The following is a 13596-nucleotide window of genomic DNA, read 5'->3' on the forward strand; positions in this document are numbered from 1 at the left end:
AGGCATGCTCAATGCATACTTCCACCCCCGTGATGACTCTCTCCCTCACCAGGCAGCACCACCAAGTGCATGCTAAACATACAAGACACAGAAGGTGCTAGGGGATTGTTTTGATGTCACTGGTTTTACTGTTTGTACTGTTCAGTGTTTGGCTTATGCACTTTGCTTTGCTAGTGTTTGTGTTGGTTTACGATTGTTGTTTCAGTGTTCTAATGGCAGCTGGCCTGCCTGGCAGTGCTTTCATGTTTTATTTATATATTATATTTGTAACACATCCATGATCACAGATAAAGGCATTATTTAATTTGGAAAATTTATTGCTATCACTACATCACATCCTACAATGTATATTTTAAAGAATAAAAATAAACAGGGTAAGGCACAGCGAGGAAATTGTGTCCAAAAGCAATCTGTCAATATAGCTATGTACAACAATCCATGAAGTAAATGCCCAGAACCTCACTGCTTCATAAATTATCTCATCCATGAGATAAATTCATAACAATTAATGCCCCCTCTATTTCCTCCATACTGTCAGTATCCTTCCTTCCCATGCATGATGTGACAGTACCTTTCTTGTACTGTAAGCACTGCTATACACAAATATTAATACACATACTAGTCTTTCTCTCCCATAGGCCTGTGCAAATCCCTAATGGGAGAACACAGAGCATCCCAGATTTCTGCTGCCCAGGTGCAACCTGCTCCTGGAGTGAAAGGTCACTGAATATACTAGTCCATTAGCCACAGGTCTATTCAGGAGCAAGTGGCTCAACTTTGGCTTCATGAAGATTGTGAACAGCACAACAAGCCACAATAATATGGACATTGATGACACTAGATTCTAAATATGTCCATAGGCAGCATGAACGGGATTTCAGTTTGCCCAATGCACACCAGTCTACACCTGCTGAGAGTGTAATTAAACTTTTTTTTTTTTTTTTTTTGTTGCCAGGGTCTGGTTTCATAAGCCAGCACAAAACTGGGACAGGTAGGGTGCCCCAGAATAACTAGGGTGAGAGTAACTCAATTTATGACAATGCCATTTGGTGGAACTAAGGTCAAATGTTGGGTGGGAATCACAGACTCAAATCTGGTTCCCAGGGCAGTGCTCAGACAAGAGTCACCACCCAGCATTTCATTTCAACAACTGGACAAGGGAGCCAGTGATGCACTAGTGTGCAAAAGGGCCCCACATACAAAGCTCCTGATTGGGGAAAACATACTGAACCAGAGTAGGAAGCTCTATTTAAACCAGAAAGAGCATGTGAAGTTGTCTGAGTAACTAGAGGAATCTCTGACTGTCTGTTGCCTAATTACCTACCTCCTGAGCTCTACCTTCCAATTCCTGCCTCCATGCCCGTTCTCTGCCTCCCCTCCTGTTCCTGTCCTCCATTGCTCAGGTCCCAGTCTTTCCCCCTACACTCTGTCCCTGAAGCTGACTCTGGCTCTGACCTTTGGCGTGGCACCTCACTCTGACCATTACCCATGACTGCCCATACACCAGTGCCTACAACTCTGAGCATGAGAGGCCCATCAATGGCTCTGGTGCAGTCTGGAAACTACATTTTCTCAAAACCCAGCAATTACTGCAGGATTATAATTTACCCAACTACCTTTTGGTAAATCACACACCTGATTGCCTCAGAAACCTCCACGACCACATTACCCTCAGTTGACTTTCCAACGCTTTTTAAAAGTCATTAGCAACAGACCTCTAAGTGTCTCCGGTGGCCAGGCTCCAAACAATTATAACAACTGCTTGTGGAGTGATATGGCCATCATGAGGAGTGTGTCATAACATTGGGGGATTGGGGCAAGGCACACACAAAGCTTCAGAAACATTGCTTTCTTCATGCAAAAGCTCTGGGCCCACAGTGGGGCATCCCAGATGTGTTGGACAATGTGAGTCCAGCAGTCTGTGCTTGTGGTCCTATATCAGCGGCACTGGTCTGCACAGGGAGCATCAGCAGCTGTATCGAGAAACATGAGCAGCATCAGCCATGTCTATATCTTTAGTGTCTTCCTCCGGCTCCAGCAGGTGCTTTTGGCAGGATGGAAAATGCTGCTGAAATGCCTCCCCTCACCCAAGCATTTCAAGGAAGCTCTGCCTGACTCCTGAAACTTGGGTGGCAGCACACAAGCAAGAGATAGTTTTGAAATGACGACCCTTCCAGATGTTCCTGTCTCTGGTTGCCAGCAGCATGCAGATCAAAATGATGTTACAGCAGAATTCATTAGCAGGTTGTAACCACTTCTTCTTACACCTGGCATGAACAGTTTCTCCCATGAAGAAAAAGCTAGAAGAGCCACATTTGGGAATGGTGGCAGGAAGTCAGGGATATGGCTGGTTGGATTCAGTTCTGTGTACTCCAGTGTGAACACTGGAACCCTGATATGTCCCCTGTAATCTGTAATCTGTACGTATATGGAAAAAATTAGAAGGAATATGAGGCCGAGGCTCAAAAATTCTTAACCTAAGGTCACCAATCAGTGTAGCTGTTCAATCCTTGGAATTTTAAACCCAGGGCCAAAGTCAACTGAAAAAATTCTCACTTACTTCAATGGATTTTGGACCATGCCCTGAGTATATTAAACAGATGGCAAAACAGAAACTCACGTTATCATTATTTACATCGGTTCTCATTCTTGACTATGCAAACAATTCTGGGAACACCACCCACGCTGGCCATAAGCACTGTAAACATGTGGTTTCAAGCACTGAAAATTTAATAAGGGAAAACCTGCCCTGCTATTATCTTCCCCGAGGCTGATCAATACATTAGCAAATCAGCCACACTCATCTCACGTCAGACAAACACTCCAGAGGTAAGGGTAAACTGCTAATCCAGCAGTCACTCCAAAGGTTGGAGGAATGCACTTTATTTCTTTAAGATATTTTTTTTCTCTCCCAGTCATGTAGGAGGAACCCCCTTCAAGAAATATGTATTAATGTGATTTCTGCACCTTTTAACCTTGTGCATATTAAGTTGTTTATTTTTTTTATTTATTAATCAAATTTGTGTGGTATCTTTAAAAGAATCATTATTGTAGATTTTAGCTGCACACATTACAAAGAACTTTTAACCTCAAAACTCTGCATTTTCTGAGTGAACCATGTCCAAGTTGGTACTTACCAATTGCCTTACAGTATCATAATTCAGTAATCATTGCCCAGCATTTGAAAACTTTTGATTTAGACCCTTTTGGTTTTTTTAATGTATCCAGGAAGTTGAACAAACAACTACATAGAGGCCACCAGGCTGACCTACAAAGATGAGGAATTTAGAGGTGATAAAGCAGTCACAGAACACCACTTCAGAGTTGCTCTCTCCTGCAGCTATCTGCATGACTGGCTCAAATGCATAAAACCAGCCATTCAATAGGAAATGCTCACACCTACAAACTGTTGTCAAAGCAAAAATAGGATAAAGCCACTGGCATTTATTACAGAAATTGGGTTATCTAAGGGTATAACTACACTGCCAGCCAGGAGTGTTTTACTGCACAAGAATCAGTGACCTCAAATGGGAAGAACAATGCTGAGCTAAGCTCTTCATTGCCCACTCATATTTTGACCACCTCTAAGCAGTGTCACCGTTCCAGTGCTCAAACGCTGTGCAATACTGACTGAGCCCAGGCCAGGAGTTTTCTGAAATGCTGGCATCCTGGGGCAGTCTGTCCTGTACAACTCGGCATCAGTTTTGATCCCGCAGTTGAGGCTAAGAAATGGAATTGTTTTTTCTTCTCTCCCTGAATGTCACCCATTTTGTAGCTGCTTGCAAGGAAGGCCAGAGTCACAGCCCTGAAAATGACAGCTCTTTATCTATATATAGGAACATTAGAACAGACATACTGGCTCAGACCTAGGCTATGTCTACACTGGCAGGTTCTTGCGCAAGAACATCTTCCTCAAGAGTTCCTGCGCAAGAACTCTTGCACAAGACCACGTCCACACTGCCATGTGCCTTTGCGCAAGAGCATCCATGGCAGGGTAGACGCTCTCTTGCGCAAGAAACCCTTGCTGCATGTCCACACTGCCTTCTTGCGCAAGAGGGCTTACACCTGTTAAAAAAGAGCGTAGATCTTGCACAAGACGCCCTCTCTTCCCACGCCGTACTGTAAATCTTCTTGCACAAGAGCGGGCGGGCTGTGTGGATGCTCTGCGTAAGAACAGCCATTCTTGTGCAAGAACCCACCAGTGTAGCCATAGCCCTAGGGTCCATCTAGTCCTGTATCCTGTCTGCTGACAGTGGTCAATGCCAGGTGCCTCAGAGTAAATGATCTAATGAGCCATACCCTGGACATCAACCGTACACATTTCCCTGCATCCTCCTTTGTCCATCAAGTCCTTTACATCTTCGAGTAATGTCAGTTGTGGAGGAGAAAGGGATTTGAGAGCCAATTCAAATTTCAGAGACTGAATTTAGACTCTCATTAAGTTTGACAGTTTCAGGTTGCGAGGAGTGTCAGGGAATGACATTCAGATGAGAGAAAATGTGGTTTCAGTTTTCAGAAGCGTGTGGATGCTCCTGAGCCTTACAGATTTGTACACCCAACACCTTGTACTCACATGCAAGTCAGGGTTGCAGGTACACAGCTATGTGTGTGAACAAATCTTCCCACTTGCACGGATGCATCAGGTGCTGTGCACAGGCATGCTTGTATGATAATGGGAGGTGGCCAGTTTTACCAGTTTCCTGAGCCATTCAGGCTTAGTGCATTTGGAACAGTGGGGTGCAGCTGTATCGGAGTACCATTCCCCAGTATGACGGCTGCCTTTTGAAAATGCCTGAGGCTGAACATTGAGATAGTTTCAAAGGGACTATGAAGCTAGAGCAACAGATCCTGGATCACCTCTCCTCCTACCGCTTTGAACAGCCCCTCCAATTTTCAGTGCCCAAAGCAAGCGTTCCCAATCCCTGCTGCATGACCAATAGCCACCTTTGAATTATGTTGCTCATATCTCTTTTCCATACCTACCTTAGTAAAAGCTGAAATTTTCAAAGGCTGCAAAAGCTGCCTTTTTCCTGAATAAACTTGGGGGGAAATCTACAGTTGCCATTGTCAGTTGAAGTTCTCATGCAAGGCTGAATACATGCATGGCTTTCTATCCCCCTTTACTAGCTCACTACATAAATAATTCAGATTTCTGTTAGAGGATTTGCATGGCTTCCTCCCCCTCTCTCCCCTCCCCCCATTATTCTACAAAAGACCGTGTAGTCACTGGTGGTCAAACTAAACTCTACTCTTTCACATTTGGCTCTTAACTAAAGAAACTGTTCCATTATAATCAACAGAAGTCCCTTAAAACTGAGTTGCCCAGAACAGAAAGCAGATCCAGTGAGATAAAAATGAATCTTTAAGTGTCTTTCTGAACACTAAAGATAATTTACTGCCACTGGTCCCTGGCAAAACTTGTATTCATGCAGCAATGGCAATATATAGCCAGACATATACACACACTCTTTCCAGACCTGGAAGCTAAAGTGGACACATTTCTTCTGATCACTATCTCGATCAGTGTGAAACCCACAAAGCCAAAACTCCAGGGCTGCGTCTAGATTGGCATGATTTTCCGCAAATGCTTTTAACGGAAAAGTTTTCCGTTAAAAGCATTTGTGGAAAAGAGCGGCTAGATTGGCACGGACGCTTTTCCACAAAAGCACTTTTTGCGGAAAAGCGTCCGTGACAATCTAGACGCGCTTTTGCGCAAAAAAGCCCCGATCGCCATTTTTGCGACCGGGGCTTTTTTGCTCAAAACAAATCTGAGCTGTCTACACTGGCCCTTTTGCGCAAAAGCTTTGCGCAAAAGGACTTTTTCCCGAATGGGAGCATCATAGTATTTCCGCAAGAAGCACTGATTTCAGACAGTAGGAAATCAGTGTTCTTGCGGAAATTCAAGTGGCCAGTGTAGACAGCTGGCAAGTTTTTCCGCAAAAGCAATTGCTTTTGCGGAAAAACTTGCCAGTCTAGAAACACAGCCCAGTTGACTTCAGTTGGGCCAAATATTTAATGCCTTTGCAATTATCTGACTCCAAAGCTCTCTGTTATTGTTATGGGGAATCTACCCCCATACTAGGTCAGAGCAAAGGCCAATTAACCTTATAGGCTGTACCTGGAGGAAATCCATGGGCTGATAAGACTTAACTATTAATCAGACTATTTGGGCAGGGGTGATATGAGCTTGTATAAAGCCAGAAAAGTGAAAGTAGGACTAGGCTGCTGTCATCTTCTGGGTCTATTGTGGAACAGTGGAGGAAAGTGAGGTAGGAAGGCAGAAGCCCTGGGATCCTGAGCCTTGGGGAATGAGTTTACTCAGATAGGTGGTGGTGTAGGAAGTAGAGGCTGAAGTAGGAAGAAGCCCATGGAAATGGTTGCAAAGGTTGAGAAGATGCAGACGTTAGATACTGAGTGTTGGTTCTTTGAGCTGGAGCCCAGAACAGGGGCAGGCCTGGATTCCCCTACCAGCCACTGAGAATGTGGCAAAGTCTTGAATCAGAAGACAACCTACAATGGCACCTGGAAGGGGAAGGCCAACTTGCCAGTACCATTCCTAGAGATCAAAAGCAGCCATGGTGAAAAGGAAGGGGCATCAGACTGGGTAGAGCTAATCCGCAGGTGCAGACTTGAGGAGACACCTCTTATGCTGGAGTAAATCCAGAGTGTATCCAGGGTCCACTGGAATTAGGACAAATCTTGGGAGGTCATGAACATACTCTTCTGCAAAGCTCCTGAGCTGAGCGACTGGCAAATGCTGCCATCATTCGATCCTCTGGGCACAATGGAATGCCAGTTCTGGTGCCATGACACAAGCACAGACTGGTGGGACTATCCTGTGATACAACTATGGGACCAGGAGCGGTGGTTGCAAAACTTTTGCATGTGAAAGGCCACTTTCATGGAAGTTTGTGAATTGCTTTCTCCCACCCCAAAGCACAAGAACATGATAAATAATAGTCCATTGGTGATATAATTAACTAAAGAGAATTCTTTTGCAAAAAATACAGACTTTCTGCCCTTCATAACTGCATCGCATAATGTACCAATTGTATCGATTGGTGCATTATAAATATATTTATGCTGTTTATAAAATATGAATCCATGTTTAGAATGCTTATACCCAAGGCTACTTACAGTCAACTGCAGATCTAAACCCAGAGTATCTACTCTCTGGTTTAAAAAATAATGGGCAGTAGCCTCAGCTATTATAAATCAGCACAGCTCCTTTGACTAGGCCAACATATCATTCAGCAGGCATGGTCCTATATTACTAGCGGTAACAATTAAAGATAATAAAACTAAACAAGTAGTACAACTGACTTTTCCAGTCCCTCCCTGAAACAGCATTGCTAAAATTGTCTACTTGGGACAATGGAATATCACTTCCAGAATTTACTGGTGAGATTTTTACAATGTAAACTTTTAAATATTTTGTAGTGAGATGTGCAGAAACACTCACCTTAACAATACAGCTCTTTCCAGTACTCTGTTGAAGGGGACTGCATGGCATTGCTTTTCCCCATCTTCAGTTACAAGTGCAGCAGTGTTGTCTGATTAGTTTAGATCCCATTTCCTTCTAAGTTCTCATTGAAGTCTGCACTTCATAGCATTTGCAGGCGCTGCTTTGAATCTAAACAGGCTAGAAAAATCTCTTTCTAAAAAACATGGCAATGCTTTAATTTTACTCGTTTTCCTCCTAGAGCCTTTGAAGAGAAGGAGAAAGAGAATGAAGAAACATTTCTCTTCTATCAGTGAGCAAGCCAAGAGTCAGTAACAAGTCAAGCTTCTGGCACAGTGTCTAATTCCCTAGATCTCAAACTTGCATATGATTATATCCACAGTTGCACATCTGTTTTTAAAATTTTAATCCAGTGCACCTTTCCCATAGAAAGAGCAAAACATGAGGCTTTTACATTTAAACTGAAATGCATACAATTATCAACAGCCTGTGGTAGCTCTAAGTTTTAATAGCACACGTAACTCATTTAATAAAGGCGAGCCTTCAGAGTCTGTGGTGTGGGGAGACTCCAAATACACAAGATACAAAATTATTTTTTGCTTTGATAGCTCCATGGAATGTTTTCTATATTGTTGACTGGGTTGCCACTGTTTCGAGGTGGGCTGCCAAAATTTGGCTCTGGTAGCCCATTGGATAACTCAACATCTATTTTTTCATGCTTCTATTATGCTATATTTTAAAAGAAGATAATAGCTATAGCTGGCTGCTTTTTTGATCTCTGTTTACACAATCCTTTCCACCCATCTCCCTTCCTCCCCCCACAATTCCTCCTCTGTCTTCTACTCAGCTAAATAGACAATTTGGCTAGCAATTTATTGGAGGCACAAGAGAGCTAGGTCCCCATCTCCCACAGAAAAAGTCAATGGTATTTTGATTCTAAGTCTGTTAGGATACATCTACACTACAAAAGAAGATGGAAGCTGCTGCTGTTGATCTTCCAGCTAATTAAGACAGCTAATTTGAAGTGAGAGGGGCGTTCTGGTCAATGCCAGTAATGCTGCTTTCTTTCTTTGACTTCCTGCAGTGTAGACAGCACCAAAAGCTGAGTTAAGCTTCTTCAAGTTCAGCTATGCAATCAATGTAGCTGAAGTTGTGTATCTTAATTCATTTGAAGCTGTTTTTTTGTTTTAGATTTCAACCAAAAATAATTGGGTTTTCAGCTATTGAAAGACAGAAAAAAACCTTTTCGGTTTTCAAATTTTTTATGCAATCCCAAATATTTCCCATGACAACAATTTTCCTCTGAGATGAAATTATAAATTCCCTTTTTTCTAAGGGTGAATAAAAAGAAAAAAAATGTTTTCTTTAAAATCTCTGACCTGCTCTATTAAATAGGTCTTCCCATAACAGTGAATCCTCTAGTCGGGAAGTAAAGACTGATGGATTGACTATTTAATAAAACCAGCTTAACAGAGAAGCATAAAAAGATGACAGCAGAAAATTCAGTGCCAGAACCTTTTACTCTCTTCTCTCTTCTTCAGAATTCATAGACAGAACAATTAGATATTTTTCCTATAATGTTCATTGTCAGTGACAGCTCCCTTTATTTCTTAGTCCTCAGTAATGTGTTATTAGTATTTATTGCTGTAATTATTTGTTGGGCTGAAGCCCCAAAGAACCAAGCAGGATGTGCTTGGTTACTGTGTTATGTCAAGTATTCCAGTGGCCTTTAAATAACACAATCACCAGGGGAAAAAAAACTTAAACAACAACAATGGTCCTGTAGCACCGTAAGCTACACCTATATTGTATGATTATTTCAAAATAAGTTACTCCAGAAGCAATACTCTGAAATAGCTTATTTCAAAAGAGTGCATCCACACTACAGGAAAACCTAGAAATGAGTCCCAGGCAGGCTCCCCTAATGTGGACCTGCTACCTTAATTTAGAGCCCCAGCAAGCACTGGGGAGTAATTACTTTGAATGGCCTGTGGGAGGAGCAATTTTGAAATAGCAGCAGTGGAGCGTCCACACTACTGCTATTCCAAAATAGCTATTTTGGGAGAGGAGTTATACCTCGTGGAATGAGGTTTACAAACACTGAAATAAGACACCTCTTATTTCAAAATTATTTCAAAATAATGGGCTAGCTGTGTAGATGCTTGCATTGTTATCTCAAAATAATGGACGTTATTTTGAAATAACACTGCTGTGTAGATGTATCCTTGGAGACTAACAAAAATATATAAATAGTATAATGAGCTTTTGTGGGCACAATCCATTTCTTCAGATGACAAATATGGAGCAAGGGGCCAAGAGTTTGAAATATAAAGCAGAAAAAGAGAGGGGTGGATGGGAAAAAGAGGAAAAAACTGTCAATTCAAGTGTCCCTGCTAAATGAGGCTACTAGAGTAAGCTGCAAGTGTCTGATACTTAGCTTTTGATGTCATTTGGGTGTTGAATATAATGGCCCATCCAGTTTGTGTCTTTGTTCAGGCCAAGCACGATAGTATCAAATTTGCATATGAAGGCTAGTTCCATAGATTCTCTCTATAGCTGGTTCCTGAAATTGTTGTGTAAGAGAATAGCCACCTTTAGATCCATTAATGAGAGCAAGGGCAAGCTAATATGTTCTCCAACGTGTTTCTGTGGGTTACCATTTTGAATATCTGATTTGTGTTTATTAATTCTTTGTTGTAGAGATTGTCCAGTTTGGCCAATATACATGGCAGAGGGGCATTGCTGGCAATTGATGGCATAGATCACATTAGTGGCTGTGCAGTTGTATGAGCCTCTGATGTGGTGGCTTATGTGATGAGGTGGGTATTTAAGTTTTAAGAATGCCTGATAGAGACAAACCCCTACAGGATCTCAGTCTGTGGGATTAGAGCAACTCTGGATTATTTCAAACTCTGGGCCGCTTGCTCCATACTTGTCATCTGAAGAAGTGGATTGTGCCCATGAAAGCTCATGATACTATTTATATATTTGTATTAGTCTCTAAGGAGCTACAGGACCATTGTTATGTAAGTGTTTTTAGTTATAGACTAACACCACTACCCCTCTGAAACAATAACCAGGGATCACCCAGTGAAATTAATAGACAGATTTAAAACAATTATATGGAAGCACTTCCATTCTTACGTTTCCCCAAGCTGGTCACAGGGGAACCAAGGGCATAACTGACCTGTATCCAGTGGGTTATTGGAAGGAACACAGCTTGATTCTCATAGCTGAAGCTAAGACTCTAGGACTGCTTTTACTTGAGCATGTTTCACTTGGAAGCCTCTGAAGCTCAGACATAGTTCTTCTCCCTTTGACTCACATGCCATTTTTATAGTCACTTGTATGTTAAGAATGGCACCTGAATGCAGCTTCACAAATAGTTCATTGACAATGATTGTTAATAAATAATATTTTAAGTATGTATAAGAGATCATCATTGAATCTTTCAGTAATATTTTGCCATGTATAATTTATTAAATATATTATTTATCATTTCTATTAAAAATTATTCCAGTTCTTCCACCTAAAATCAATTTTCAGATGCATTCAAATATTCAATAAACTAACAGTTGTTTTGTTGCATCTTTCAGTTTTATACTTCCTCTTCATTCCTCCTCTTCGAAGAATATGCCTCTACCCACACATTGTCTGTTCCTATCTTCTGCACAGGCTGTATCCCCTTTTTATACCCACATTCTTGTCAAAACCCCCGCCTCCCAAATCCTGAGATCAGCTACAAAATCATGGGATCTTTAAAAATAGTATGTTTGAGGGTTCTTCTAATTTTGAGTCATTAGGGTTCATATCTTCAAGCTTTCCTCCACAACCATGAAGGCAAGACACTATTTTTTAATTAAAACTGATTCTCATGAAATAACATGATTCCAGGAGGCCGGGCTTTAATAAAAACACCAAATATATCATGACTCATAAGAAAACCACAATTGTGCCTGATCCCTCTGCAAAATCACAACATTCCTTATGCACTTCTCTACTGCAAACACTGTGGGCATTTGTGATTCTAGGACTCCGTTCTGACTGTAGTGAGAGAGGAGGGCGCTCAGCAACTCATATTAAATATCTTGTTTGGGGGCCAGGACCATGTCTTTTGATACCTAGCACAATCCTCTGGGTGCAACTACAATTCAAATTACACTTTTTTTCTCATTTGTTTCCCATTTTTACTGACAATCCTTTTTTTTTCTAGATCATCTTCCCTGCTGTCTAATTGCATCCCTTTCTTTCTCAGCTGTTGCACATTTACCTCCCTCCTACTATCCTGTTGTTTCCCAAACCCTTTACTCAACAATTATTCCATGCCCCTATTTTCCCACTCATCAGTTCTGGACTTTCCCCTGAAAAAGCTCCAAACAAAGAAGCAATGTGAAATTCCTAAGATCTCTGACACTACCACTATTGTGGCACACAGCTTGTTTATTTCAGTTTGCTGTTTGCAATGCCAGGGAGCAGCATGGAGGACTTTGCTGGTACAATTGTGAACAAGTATTCGCTCAGTCCTAACCTTCATCACGGAACAGAGAGACGATTGTTCCTGTTTCTTCTCTGACACTAGTAAGAAAATCTATGCAATACAGTAGCTTTGATCGTGGGCTGCATCTGAACTGCCCTTAGTACAACTCAGATCGTGTGGGGGCAAAAAGCAGATAACTGTATGTTGTTCCTCCTCCCAATCCTGAGGCCAGCTGGAGAACAGGCAAGTCCCTAGCATGTTTATAGATTTTAAGGCTAGAAGGGATCATTCTAGTGACCTAATCTGACCTCCTTCATGGCTGCTTGAATTTTTCTCTAATATCCCCTGATCAGCTCAGCACCCACAGAATATTGGGACTTAGGGGCACTGCAGTTTATCCACTAGAGCTAGAGGCGTTGGCTCAGAAGCACTATACTCATGACATCAACTTTCAGCTTGCCCCAGGGGGTGGTCCATCCTTGCTCTGCCCTGAGGCCCTGCCCCCTCTCTTCCCCATTGCCCCTCAAGGTCCCACCATCGCTCTACCTTTCCCCACCCAGCTCTGCCCCTTCCCCAAGACTCTGCCCCCACCCTGAATTTTCCCAGCACAGCTCTTCCCCTCCTCTGAGCACAACCCACTCTCACTTTGCCTCATCCCTCCCATCTTCCTCCTTCCCACTGCAGATCAGCTGTTTGGTAATGGGTGGGAGGCACTGGGAGGAGAGGGAGCAGCTGATTGGCAGGTGGCTGGTGGTTGCTGAGCACCCACTATATTTTTCCATTTGTGCTTCAGTCCCAGAGCACCCATGGAGTAGGCTATGTCTACACTGCAGCGCTATTTTGGGATACCTCTGATATCCCAACATAGTTATTCTGCACCTTTTGAGCACACCAGTTATTTCAAAATATAACAGGCTCACTATCCTGACATCCCTTTAAACCTTATTCCACGAGGAGTAAGGGACGTTTCTGAATAGTGATGTATTTTGAAATAAGTGCTGTGTAGACATTGTAATAAGGTATGCAATTTGCATAGCTCAAACTGCATATCATATTTCAACCTACACTGTAGCATAGATGCACCCTCAGAGATTGCCCCAGGAAGATACAATCCTCCTTTGACCAGTTAAGTCGGCCAGAGTGGGTAAGGTAGTCCATACACTCTGGCCCAATTTATGTAGGTCTGGGCATCTCAGGATCTGCTCTAGCTCAACCAGAAGGGTTTGCGTTTGATGCTGGAATAATTTAGTGATATTCCATGGCCTGTGTTATACTGCAGGTAAGACTAGCTGACAAGAAGCAATGGGCTTCAATTGCAGCAAGTGAGGTTTAGGTTGGATATTAGGAAAAACTGTCAGGGTGGTTAAGCACTGGAATAAATTGCCTAGGGAGGTTGTGGAATTGCCATAATTGGAGATATATAAGAGCAGGTTAGATAAGCACCTATCAGGGATGGTCTAGATAATAAGAAGTCCTGCTTAGTATAGGTGACTGGACTAGATGACTTACCAAGGTCCGGTCCTGCATGTCTATGATTCTATAATAATGATCCTTTCTGGTCTTTAAAAAACAATCTATAAATACTCAAGAAAATTGTCATCAAATTGGAAGCAATTTAATAAAGCAACAAAAATTATTTGAGGGGCTGGAGGGAATT

At 42.2% G+C, this 13596-nt stretch overlaps 1 long non-coding RNA gene across 1 annotated transcript in view; it reads right to left on the reverse strand.

The window, feature by feature from the left end:
- LOC142827770 (uncharacterized) overlaps positions 1 to 13596 on the reverse strand; it is a 55636-nt gene that overhangs the window by 36149 nt on the left and 5891 nt on the right. Inside the window, exon 2 of the long non-coding RNA XR_012902519.1 lies at positions 7463 to 7706. This is a non-coding gene — a long non-coding RNA (uncharacterized LOC142827770). The remainder of the gene's footprint in view (positions 1 to 7462; positions 7707 to 13596) is intronic.

Source organism: Pelodiscus sinensis, chromosome 3 (assembly GCF_049634645.1).
Source record: "Pelodiscus sinensis isolate JC-2024 chromosome 3, ASM4963464v1, whole genome shotgun sequence".
In the NCBI taxonomy this organism is placed as follows: Eukaryota; Metazoa; Chordata; order Testudines; family Trionychidae; genus Pelodiscus; species Pelodiscus sinensis.